The following is a 14,088-nucleotide window of genomic DNA, read 5'->3' on the forward strand; positions in this document are numbered from 1 at the left end:
GACAGTGTTAGTTAATATTCACTTAGCTGGAAAGCCGGACGAAAAACATCAAGTTTATGTAATCATGGATGACCAGAGTAATCAGACATTAGGACACCCTGATTTGTTCAAAATATTAGACATTTCGGACAGAGACATGTTTCCTTACAAACTTATCTCGTGTGCAGGTGGTCTTGATATGCAGGGACGGAAAGCTACAGATGTTATTATTTCGTCGCTTGATGGTAGTTTTAGTCTTGTTCTTCCTACGATTACTGAATGTGCATATATCCCTAGTTCGAGGGAAGAAATACCTACCCCTGAAGTTAAGAACTACTTTGATCATCTAGCTGATGTAGAGATTCCACCCTTAAATGACGATGCCTCCATTCTCCTTCTCGTTGGTAGAGACGTACCAGAGGCTCACCATATCATAGAACAGCGCACCGGTCCCAAGGGTACTCCATTTGCTCAAAAACTTGGCTTAGGCTGGACTATAATTGGAGAGGTATGCCTTGATGGTCAACACTTGCCACCATCTACACCTAGCTCACTGAAAGTCCTCAAGACTACCGTGATGCATAACGGTCGCCCCACTACCCTCCAAGAATGTGACAACAGTCTCACGGTCAAGGACCAACCAAGCTACGAAACCGGTTTGTTTGAGAGAACAGCACATGATGACAAAATTGGTCTGTCTATAGAGGATAAGGAGTTTCTGTGTATTATGGACCAGGAGTTCCAGAAGGATAAGAGCGATCATTGGACCGCACCTTTGCCATTTCGGAAATCACGACCAAGGTTACCGAACAACAAACCACAAGCCCTAAAGCGTGCCCGTACCTTGGACACGTCACTTAAGAAGGACCCAGTTAAGAGACAACACTTCTTCCAGTTTATGGATAAACTTCTTGAGAATGGTCATGCAGAGGAAGCCCCTCCCATACAAACGAGTGATGAGTGCTGGTACCTCCCAGTGTTCGGGGTCTATCATCCACAGAAAAGAGACCAAATACGTGCAGTATTCGACTCTTCAGCGAAGTTTAACGGTGTTTCACTCAATGACGTTCTTCTCTCTGGGCCAGATCTGAACAACACCCTTATCGGCGTCCTACTAAGGTTCCGTAAAGGCACCATTGCAGTGACGGCAGACATACAACAAATGTTTTACCAATTCTACGTGCATGAGAAACACAGAGACTTTTTGAGATTTCTTTGGTATAGGAACAACAATATAGATGGAGATCTAATTGAGTACAGAATGAAAGTCCACGTATTTGGGAATAGTCCCTCCCCTGCTGTAGCAACATACGGTCTACGTAAGACAGCTGAGTGTGCATCGTCACTTTATGGGAAGGATATTGAGGACTTCGTCAACAACAACTTTTATGTCGACGACGGACTTGTCTCTCTTCAGTCGGCAGAGGAAATCATCAGTCTTGTGCAAAGAACTCAAAAGGCACTCTCACACGTCGGAAAGTTGCGCCTCCATAAGATTGCGTCTAACAGCACAGCAGTGTTAAAGGCCTTCGAAAACAGCGATCTTTCCAGCAGTATCAAGGATCTAGACCTCGATGTCGATACCCCTCCTGTCCATAGAAGTCTTGGTCTCTGTTGGAATATAGCAGCAGACTATTTCACATTCCACTCTACTGCAGAACCCAAACCGTATTCACGGCGGGGAGTATTAGCCACCATTAACAGTCTATATGACCCTCTAGGCTTTGCTGCACCTGTCAGTTTGAAAGGAAAACTGCTTCTTCGGGACCATGTAGCCTGTACGCTGGACTGGGATGATCCCCTACCTGAAGATCGTCGTGAAGAATGGGAAACCTGGAGAAACTCTCTTTCTTGTCTCAATCAAGTACAAGTTCCACGGCAGTACGTCAAGATGTCATCATCTACAATTACTGGTCAAATCCACATATTCAGCGACGCTTCTCAGGAAGCTATAGCTGCTGTAGCATACATGAAAGTGTGTGATGGAAATATCTCCAATGTTGGTTTTGTCATTGGCAAGGCAAAAGTTGCACCCAAGCATGGTCATACCGTGCCGAGATTAGAGCTTTGTGCAGCCGTTTTAGGAGTTCAACTAGGTCAAACAATAGAGGATGAGCTTGGCATTCCTGCAAAGGACATGAACTTTTATACGGACAGCAAGGTCGTACTCGGATACCTGCATAATCGCGTTCGTCGATTCTACATTTATGTTTCAAACCGCGTTGACAAAATCCTTGCGTTCTCACAGCCTGACCAATGGACGTACATACCAACAAATTTCAACCCAGCTGACCAAGGCACCAGGTGTCTCAAAGCAGAACTCTTACAAGAAAGCATGTGGCTAATGGGACCATCAGTATTGAAGGATCAAGTCCAACCAGTCAGCACAGATTTTGAATTAGTCAACCCTGACGAGGATGCAGAAGTACGTCCACAAGTCAAGGTCGTCTCTCAGGTTACAGTTGCCAAAACACAAGTTTGTCAGTCTAGTCTCGGGATAGAAACATTTGAGAGATTCTCTAGTCTTCAGAGTCTAGTAAGGGCTATCGCGTGGATCATCCATATAGCTGATAGTTTTCAGACTCCTACCAGGAACTGTCGTGGCTGGCACCGTTGTTCCTCATTCCTCAGCGTTGACAATGGGAAACGTGCTACCCATCTCATAATCAAGGAGGTACAAAGCAAGTTCTATGGCACAGAGATAGAGCGTTTGAAAGCAGGAAAACCTATACCAAAGGACAGCAATATTCTTTCTCTGTCTCCTATCTTGGATGGCGATGGATTACTACGTGTCGGTGGTCGATTACGCAAGGCTCAACTACCTTCGTCACAGAAGAATCCCTTACTGATACCTGGCAAAGCCTACCTTGCAAAGCTAATCATTACAGACTGTCATGAAAAAGTCAGCCACCAGGGCCGCCATTTCACTGAAGGTATGGTAAGACAGATGGGTTATTGGATTTCAGGAGGAAAACGCTTGATTTACCAATTAATCAGCCGTTGCGTTAAATGCCAGAGACTCCGTGGAAGGATGTGTCAACAACAAATGAGTGATCTACCAGATGCTCGTCTTACACCTGCTCCACCCTTTACCTATGTAGGGGTTGACGTTTTCGGGCCATGGAACATTGTAGCTAGAAGAACACGAGGAGGAGTATCAAATTCCAAGCGCTGGGCTGTCATGTTTACATGTTTGACATGCCGTGCAGTCCACATAGAACTTATTGAAGATATGAGTTCATCTTCCTTCATAAACAGCCTCAGAAGATTTCAGTCTATACGCGGGAAAGTAACGGAATTCAGATCCGACAGGGGAACTAACTTTGTCGGTGCTTCCGATGACCTCCATATTAATGCCATAAATGTCGGGGACATACCCTTGCGGAAACATCTGTATGCTTCAGGAACAGTCTGGAAATTCAATCCGCCATGTTCATCACACATGGGCGGCAGCTGGGAAAGGATGATTGGAGTGATCAGACGAGTATTGGATTCTCTGCTCCTGGAAGAGGGAAGGAAAAAAACCTCACACACGAGGTATTGTCTACATTTATGTGCGAAGTGATGGCAATCATGAACTCTAGGCCAATCACACCAGTTTCATCAGACCCAGAGTCACCATTTATATTGACACCAAACATACTCTTAACTCAGAAGACAGACGCCTCTGTGGAACCATTTGCTAACCTGGATGTGAGAGAAGTATATAAGTCACACTGGAAGCACGTCCAAGTTCTTTCAGAACAGTTTTGGAAACGATGGCAGAAGGAGTTTCTGCCAACTCTTCAACAAAGACGTAAATGGCACAAGGAGCGCCCCAACCTTAAGGAAGGTGATGTCGTCTTGATGGAAGACAAAGACTTACCACGTAATCATTGGCCCCTAGGAGTTGTCTCGCGCGTCTTTCCAGGAGATGACGGCTTGGTCAGGAAAGTGGAAGTTCGTATCAGTCGCGACGATAAGATTTCAAACTTTATTCGTCCAGTGGTTGATCTAGTCAAGCTTATTGACGTGCAACAGTGACTTGCGAGTGTAAATGTTAAAACGCGAACATTCGCGGTATGAGACAACCGCCTTGATGACATTTCGAATTCATTTATGTGTTTGAACCATATTCGAATTTAAAGTTTAGTTAAATGTTAGTTTACATGAGGACTTTCAAGTAATTGTCATCATATACATATGTAAGATGTGGATTATTGTTTGTGATATTTTGAATATCAGACGGGGAGTGTGTTGCCTCAAATATTAGTGTGCAACTTTAAAATAGGATAGTTGCTTAGAGTTACTTCCCTTGCTTGTATTTTATAATTATTCTTCAGAGTGATCTCCCTTGTGTTCACTCTTTTGTAAAACGTTGATACAACGATCCGAAACATGGACGACCACGGTTAAAGTGCATAGCCCCATATGATGTAAGTTTAGATAATATTAGGTTGATTCTAAAGATATATTGGTATTATATGATGCATATGTATGTACATGTAATGTTTAATCGATCTAATAGCTAATAATTGTGTAATTCTAAAGATATGTCAATATCATGATATCGTTGCTGATACAGATTTTGTTTCTGTATTTCAGCCTTACTTGATTCGTTCAGCATTAAATTACATCTTAACAAGACCAGGTCTCGTGTCGTAATTTTCGTCGCTGTACACTATATAAGTTCTCTCCCTGTGTAACAACTAGTACATAGCTTATATAAGTTCTCTCCCTGAGTAACAACTAGTACATAGTCTATATAAGTTCTCTCCCTGAGTAACAACAGACATAGCCTATATAAGTTCTCTCCCTGAGTAACAACTAGTACATAGTCTATATAAGTTCTCTCCCTGAGTAACAACTAGTACATAGCCTATATAAGTTCTCTCCCTGAGTAACAACTAGTACATAGCCTATATAAGTTCTCTCCCTGTGTAACAACTAGTACATAGCCTATATAAGTTCTCTCCCTGAGTAACAACTAGTACATAGTCTATATAAGTTCTCTCCCTGAGTAACAACTAGTACATAGTCTATATAAGTTCTCTCCCTGAGTAACAACTAGTACATAGCCTATATAAGTTCTCTCCCTGAGTAACAACTAGTACATAGCCTATATAAGTTCTCTCCCTGAGTAACAACTAGTACATAGCCTATATAAGTTCTCTCCCTGTGTAACAACTAGTACATAGCCTATATAAGTTCTCTCCCTGAGTAACAACTAGTACATAGTCTATATAAGTTCTCTCCCTGAGTAACAACAGACATAGCCTATATAAGTTCTCTCCCTGAGTAACAACTAGTACATAGGGATGTTTTCTTTGCAAGGATATTGCATTCAACTTATCGCCTTTGTTGACCTTTCGACACAAGAAAACCACTTGCAGAGCCCATCCGGAGCATTTTTCCCCTTCGCCATTAAAGTTTTTGTAAAATATCCGTCCACTATGTCATCTCACACTAAAAAGATGGCCGCTGTCACTTGCGGAACTCCGTGGCACTTCCGCGGCAGGTCCAACGACAGATTTCGTTGTCTTTACGTACAATCAATGGGTATAAACTTCTACAACGTGTTGTTTATAATAATATGCAAGTATAACAGTATTAAACATCTTATAATTATTAAATATGAAATTTGAATAATGAAGTTTGTAATTACGGATATTTTTTAAAGTTATTTCGAGAAATAGAAGTGATTACATAACCGTAAATTGTCGTTCTTACCTAATATATAAACAGATACTATTTTTACCGGATTATAAAACGTCTGAAACAGTTCCCTATTTTATAAGTTTTAAGGAATCGCCATGTCCCTGTGGTACGAATAGTTGCCGATAAACATCAGAACCCTTCCATCGTCCAGAGCTATCAGATATGAAGTCCACTTAGACATCAGCACCAGTCACCTTTGGTATATGTATATCGCCGTAAGTCCACTTAGACATCAGCACCAGTCACCTTTGGTATATGTATATCGCCGTAAGTCCACTTAGACATCAGCACCAGTCACCTTTGGTATATGTATATCGCCGTAAGTCCACTTAGACATCAGCACCAGTCACCTTTGGTATATGTATATCGCCGTAAGAAAGTCCGACATCAGCACCAGTCACCTTTGGTATATGTATATCGCCGTAAGTCCACTTAGACATCAGCACCAGTCACCTTTGGTATATGTATATCGCCGTAAGTCCACTTAGACATCAGCACCAGTCACCTTTGGTATATGTATATCGCCGTAAGTCCACTTTGACATCAGCACCAGTCACCTTTGGTATATGTATATCGCCGTAAGTCCACTTAGACATCAGCACCAGTCACCTTTGGTATATGTATATCGCCGTAAGTCCACTTAGACATCAGCACCAGTCACCTTTGGTATATGTATATCGCCGTAAGTCCACTTAGACATCAGCACCAGTCACCTTTGGTATATGTATATCGCCGTAAGTCCACTTAGACATCAGCACCAGTCACCTTTGGTATATGTATATCGCCGTAAGTCCACTTAGACATCAGCACCAGTCACCTTTGGTATATGTATATCGCCGTAAGAAAGTCCGCAGTGCTAGCTATGGTCTTTAATGTCTGCTCTGTAAATACAACTGGAGGGGGTAAGTCAAGAGTCGTGATGTTAACGATTAAAGACAAAATGTGGAACAAGGAAAGAGGTTTTACCCTGATGCCACAGTTGTAACGAGTCCATAGTATATCTACAGTCAGTAAATCAGTCCTCTCTCTCCAGCAACCATGATAAAAGATTCAGTTTGGTTTAGTTTTCAGCCCTAATGTCAGTTGTGAAGTGTTATCCTGTGAGCAGGAGTTTAATGCGATATCAGTAGTTTCAGAAAAATTGCGTCAATTTATTTGAGAAAACTACTAAGTTTTTAAGTATTCTCCTCACAAAAAATAATCACGTTACCATCGATTTCTGCTTCAAAAGCTATCTGTTTAGTGTAATGTCTCGACAGACAGCCAGAATAGTTGATAGTCGTTCTAAGTTTGGCGACAGAGAAAGACCAGAGTGTCCGAAGAAACACGTCAGACTACGACCAGTACCAAGCCAGTGCATGCACAGCGTGTCTTAAAATTATATATGGTAACTAGGTAATGCGTGAGAATGTAACCAGTTCTGAGTGAGCCCCTCCCCTAAATACAGTCCCTCCCCAAACAAAGCATTGTGTAACTACATATGACGACACATATATCCACTAATCTTTTACGCAGCAGCTATTTCCATTTCAGGTAAGACAATTAATGATTATTAATAATAAAAGTTAAATCGATATATGTATCAACATATACTGGTCAAGGTCATTCTCGCTGTTTGATATGCTCAATGCATTTGCTAATTGCATTAATCCTAACATTTATCAGAACAATCTAGTGACATAAGTAAATCTTTCTGTACAATTTGACATGCTCACGTTCCTGTTTGAAAATCGTTATTTTGATCGAATGTCCAACACCTTCAAGACACAATGCAACAGGTTCCATTTTAAGTTTCAGACGAAAAGAAGGAGCCAAATCGATTGTCTGAACTCGTTATAGTTACACGTACTGTATAGACTCGACCTCGGACACTAATTCTGAATATGTTTTACAAAACGGTTGTATGTTACCGTGAGGAACCTTCATTCAAAGTTTTAACCCTACATTCTATGTGTATCAATGGTAATGAGGAGATGTTAGTCCGCGAAACCCATGCCACCCGGCATCATAGCTCTCGGGTGGGGTATGAAGCTCGTCCATATAGATATTTGTAGGTTTCAATAACACGATAGCGCATGTTGCCTCATTCGGAATGAAGTGTCAGGTTAATTGGGATTCGGTATATATACCTATCCAACTAGATTGGAATACGTGGGACCCATCGTTTTTAGCTTCCATTAGGTGTTAAATAACAAGAAGTTTTCGTAAAATTTTGATAGAGCGACAATGTCCACTAATAACTATTTTGAAGATGTCCACGAATAACTATTTCGAAGAAATACGAAAAGCTAATTTCGTGACTGCTGTTTTGAAATCAATGGAATAATCCAAAGCAATATGGAATTAGTTCGTCTAAATATAGGGCAGTGGGGAATCTGGAGGAATATGTCTATTTATACATCTCCTGGGTTTGGAGATTCTACAGATTCGTTAAGTTCGTATTTTAGGACATATTAATATTTCACACAGCCTGCGGGATGATGAGCTACAATTTACACGAACATGTATAGAAAACCGATTTGCAGTGTAATCTCCGAGGGTTTCAATAGAATTAGTACCAAATGTTTACATGGTTATTTTACACACATCTGCAGAGTATAAATTACAAATTGATGTAAAAACAGAACACTAAATGTGTGAACAATCTTATATAGACGATGTGACGTCACTCTATCAGTCATCTATATCAATTAGCCATCGCAAGCTTGAGGTGGCGAACTGAAAACATGGCATTGATGTAAAATCTTTACAGACCTCTATCGTCAACAGAAACTAATAAAAAGCAGTGTCTTATTTAGGAAAATAGGCTAGTAGAATGGTAAATGTTTAAATTCTACTTATGAATTTAGAGAAATAAATACACTTGTAATAATGACTATGTTAGAGAAATAATGATTAGGAAGCCGAGAAGTATCTTGGTGTGTGTTCGGTAAATGTTATGATATCTTCTGTATCAATAGTAAAGTTGACTTACCCGCCATGGGTGCAGTGTTATTGAGGCGCTGCATCTAGAGAGTCATCTCTGTAGCCACAATAGTAAACAATCCAGCCACTACTGACACTTTCTGACACTGTCCAATGTTCAGTACGTCTCGGTGTATCTATAGTGGTGCTGTAGACTCTTCGCTCCTCCTTAGACCTGGCTATTAAAATCTATGGAGAATCGACACAGCCAGACGGCATTCAACGCTCCGTATACTGTAAGGAACAATGTAGAGCATTTATTAAGACAGTAAATTATGAAAAACAAAACTAATATTTCCGGATATCGGTCAGTGAAAGTTTAACCGAATTATTAAACACGTGTTGGGATGCACGAGATAACAGACAAAGTATCTGCTATTCACGCACGTGTTATTTACAGCAGCGGCCTGACCTCATCAGATGACATACAATCACAAAGTCTTCACCCTTTTTACTGACACATCTGACATGTAATTAGTATAACGTATCATTAAGCTGTTGTAACTGGTGCTGTACGTCAGTAAATAGTCACAGAAAACACGAGACACGACATAAATGCATATTTCTCGCTAATTAGTCTCATCAACACACGGAATATGATGTAAGACTGCAGAAGTGAGTCAACATCAGTTACATCTCCAGTGAGGAATTTAAATGACATCCAATGACACCGACATGACACTGGCAGTGGGTTGTTTTTTTTCCCAAAGTGACACCAACCTGTGTTACTGAAGACCACACGACATCAGCCTTTAGCTGGACACCACGCACAGGGATCTGATAGTTAGTTTCAGTTTATATAATTATGGACCCACCAAAGTGCCGATAGACGTGAAAAGTACATTGTAGAGGACGATTTTTACCGATTGTTGATCTAGACCCCTTAAACGTCTAAAAATGGTCTAATCGCACTCTGGTGGGTCCATAATAATATGCTGTAAACTGTAACTAATTCTCAATTGCCTGTGACATCATGTGATATCGTTACGTCACAAATTGTTTAAAAATGAGTAAAATGACGCCACGTGATATCGTTACGTCACAGTTTGTTTGTAAAATGACGTCACGTGATATCGTTACGTGCGTTCCATTTGCAGATTCGTACCAGTTGTATCAAAATCTGGTACAAGTGGTTCGTTTTCAGAAGTATACCACTTATATCCAAGATGGCGGACCCGATATTCTTCATTTGTCACCGGAATGTTTTCTTTGTTGAAAACAAAACCGAGAGTATACATACCCAATAAAATTACATTGATTATTCATTTAAATGTATGTCGAAACTGTTTAGGCATTACATTTATATCCATTTTATTTTAACATTGAAAATACTTGGCTTTTTAAGTTTTATAATCGAAGCGTGTCCCTCATATGTATGCCGCCATCATGGACAAATCCAAACGCGTTCCATTTGGCGGTGCCGTATCACTTTAGTAACTGGTACGAATCCGCAGCGGCAAATGGAACGCATGAGTTACGTCACAGCTTGTTTGTAAATGACAGCACGTGATATCGTTACGTAACAGCTTGTTTGTAAATGACAGCACGTGATATCGTTACGCCACAGCTTGTTTGTATATCGCACACGTCATATCGTTCCAACACAGCTTGTTTGTAAATTACGCCACGTGATATAGTTACGTCACAGCTTGTTTGTAAATGACACCACGTGATGTCGTTCCGACACAGCCTGTTTATAAATGACACCACGTGATATCGTTACGTCACAGCTTGTTAATGAATGATGTCACGTGATATCGTTACCTCACAGCTTGTTTGAAAATGACAAGTTATATTGTTACGACACAGCTTGGTCATGTTGCTGCTTCAGTGCTTTTTTGAGTCCCTCCACTGAAGCTGGCTTTGCATACGGTAGCACACGTTTACAGTGACATTTGCTTAATTTATGAACATAAAGGGAAAACACTTTATTATTTCTTCACAAACAATTTTGGGGACAAGAGGTGTGATTTTGTATATTTGTCTGGTTGAAAGTTAAAACATTGTTACGCGACTTCTATAAGCCAACAGACGGATACAAAGCCTATAAATAGATGGTTTTAACTATAATGAATTAACCACTCCTAAACAGAATTACTATGAATCTATGTTTTGCCTTTACTGTGGGTACAGGTATATCACGACAGCCATACAATAACTATCATTTTTTTAACTCGGCGACGCCTGGAAGTTTCTACCAAGTAGCGGGAAATGCCAGAAGACAGACTTCAGATCCACTGTACATATTTGTCATGTTATGATGAAACAAGAAGTGAAGTTACGGATGTAATATGACGGAATTCAGCCGTGAAAATGATATGCTTGCTTTAGAACTGCCGAAGTGGTTTTGCTTGGCACGTAAGGCTAGAAATGTATACATACTGTTTCATCCAGGGCGATGTTACATTGTCGGTAATTCAGGAATTCATAGACAACATTCATCAAACTAGGCACAGTAATGACAGGCATTTTACACGTGATGCATTTTATTGTATCCCAGCTATAACAGCTCTGTAGTTATGTGTTTTATCGCCAACAATTATTTATTATGCATTATTTGTATCGACTAGTTTTGGAAAGTGCCAAAAAGACCTTGTAATCAACTGTTTGTAATTAACTTTTTTTGCAGTGGTTGCAAAATATCACCAAGATCATCGATTATGGGGGTCATATAAGGGAGGTAAACACACGGGAGACATCATTAAAGGAGTAATAGACCTTGGGAGATTATACACCCGAAAATTAACCTTGAAAATATCTTGTAAACATCATACACACAAGGAACTATGACCTTGGGGATATTATAAAAAAGGTGAACAATGATCTCGCGGGACAGTTTACACACTGATCATGAACTTTGACCATCTTGGCGAAATCATACACAACGAACAATGACCTTGAGTGACATCATACACTAGGAACAATGACCTTGAGGGACATCATACAAAAGGAACAATGACCTTGAGTGACATCATACACTAGGAACAATGACCTTGAGGGACATCATACACAAGGAACAATGACCTTGAGGGACATCATACACTAGGAACAATGACCTTGAGGAACATCATACACAAGGAACAATGACCTTTAGGGACATCATACACAAAGAACTATGACCTTGATGAACATCATACAAAAGGAACGATGACCTCGTGGGACATCATACACAAGGAACAATGACCTCGAGGAACATCATACATAAGGAACAATGACCTTGAGGAACATCATACACAAGGAACAATGACCTTTAGGGACATCATACACAAGGAAAAAAGAACTTGAGGGACATCATACACAAGGAACAATGACCTTTAGGGACATCATACACAAGGAACAATGACCTTGAGGAACATCATACACAAGGAACAATGACCTTGAGGGACATCATACACAAGGAACAATGACCTTGAGGAACATCATACACAAGGAACAATGACCTTTAGGGACATCATACACAAGGAAAAATGACCTTGAGGAAAATCATACACAAGGAACTATTGTTATGTATGACACTAAATACATGTAGTTATTAGATAAGGGAGATAACTCCTATAGCTTTAATATTGATACATCCTATAAAGTTCATATCATTAATTTAGGCTATAGAACTTTCTAGAATAATATCATGTAAAAACATACTTGTTTGTAAACACGTTGATTATAAGTAGGGATCTAGATTGATCTATTTCCAGAAAGTTCTGTGTGTTTATTTGTTAACTGTTTTTAGTTAGATATTTCTAGAAGTAGAAAGTTCTCAAATATTTTTGAATTAGGGTTTAGCTATATAAACTCCAACTGTCCAAAGCTAATCAGAACTGTAATGAGACCTGTAATGAGACATATCACGACTTGTACAGTGCCATATTAGATTCTATTGGGAGAGCTACTGTGACTTTATCTGTGGATTATTACAACACCTTGTGTGGATTTATTCATATTGCCTGGAACTTTACAAATCATCTGTGGACATTCATTTTCCTCGTGGATTTGTGATTATTGTTAATTTGAAACCTGGAAGGATCAAGAATTATACCAGGACATTCGCATACAGATAAGTAACACTTTAAATCATCGTACTAGTCTTGTACCACCACCAATTACTTTAGATATTGTAAACCATCTCTGTTTAATATTGTATATATAATTAAATTGTGTTTTGAATTTAGCTGCTGGTTTCTCATTTTTGTTATTCTAGGTCATAACACTATGACCTTGAGGGACATAATACAAAAGGAACAATGACCTTGAGGAACATCATACACAAGGAACTATGACCTTGAGGGACATCATACACAACGAACAATGACCTTGAGGGACATCATACACAAGGAACAATGACCTTGAGGAACATCATACACAAGGAACTATGACCTTTAGGGACATCATACACAAGGAACAATGACCTTGAGGGACATCATACACAAGGAACTATGACCTTGAGGGACATCATACAAAAGGAACAATGACCTTGAGGGACATAATACACAAAGAACAATGACATTGAGGGACATCATACACAAGGAACAATGACCTTGAGGGACATTATACACAAGGAACAATGAACTTGAGGAACATCATACACAAGGAACTATGACCTTGAGGGACATCATACACAGGAACAATGACCTTGAGGGACATCATACACAAGGAACAATGACCTTGAGGAACATCATACACAAGGAACAATGACCTTGAGGGACATCATACACAAGGAACAATGACCTTGAGGAACATCATACACAATGAACAATGACCTTGAGGAACATCATACACAAGGAACAATGACCTTGAGGGACATCATACACAAGGAACAATGACCTTGAGGGACATCATACACAAGGAACTATGACCTTGAGGGACATCATACACAAGGAACAATGACCTTGAGGGACATCATACACAAGGAACAATGACCTTGAGGGACATCATACACAAGGAACAATGACCTTGAGGAACATCATACACAATGAACAATGACCTTGAGGGACATCATACACAAGGAACAATGACCTTGAGGGACATCATACACAAGGAACAATGACCTTGAGGAACATCATACACAAGGAACAATGACCTTTAGCGACATCATACACAAGGAACAATGACCTTGAGGGACATCATACACAAGGAACAATGACCTTGAGGGACATCATACACAAGGAACAATGACCTTGAGGAACATCATACACAAGGAACAATGACTTTGAGGGACATCATACACAAGGAACAATGACCTTGAGGGACATCATACACAAGTAACTATGACCTTGAGGGACATAATACAAAAGGAACAATGACCTTGAGGAACATCATACACAAGGAACAATGACTTTGAGGGACATCATACACAAGGAACAGTGACCTTGAGGGACATCATACACAAGGAACAGTGACCTTTAGGGACATCATACACAAGGAACAGTGACCTTTAGGGACATCATACAC

At 40.1% G+C, this 14,088-nt stretch overlaps 1 long non-coding RNA gene across 1 annotated transcript in view; it reads left to right on the plus strand.

Moving 5' to 3' along the window:
• Positions 1-14,088, plus strand: part of LOC138327311 (uncharacterized) — a 76,761-nt gene that overhangs the window by 46,529 nt on the left and 16,144 nt on the right. The gene's annotated exons all lie outside the window — the stretch shown is intronic.

Source organism: Argopecten irradians, chromosome 7 (assembly GCF_041381155.1).
Source record: "Argopecten irradians isolate NY chromosome 7, Ai_NY, whole genome shotgun sequence".
Taxonomy (NCBI): domain Eukaryota; kingdom Metazoa; phylum Mollusca; class Bivalvia; order Pectinida; family Pectinidae; genus Argopecten; species Argopecten irradians.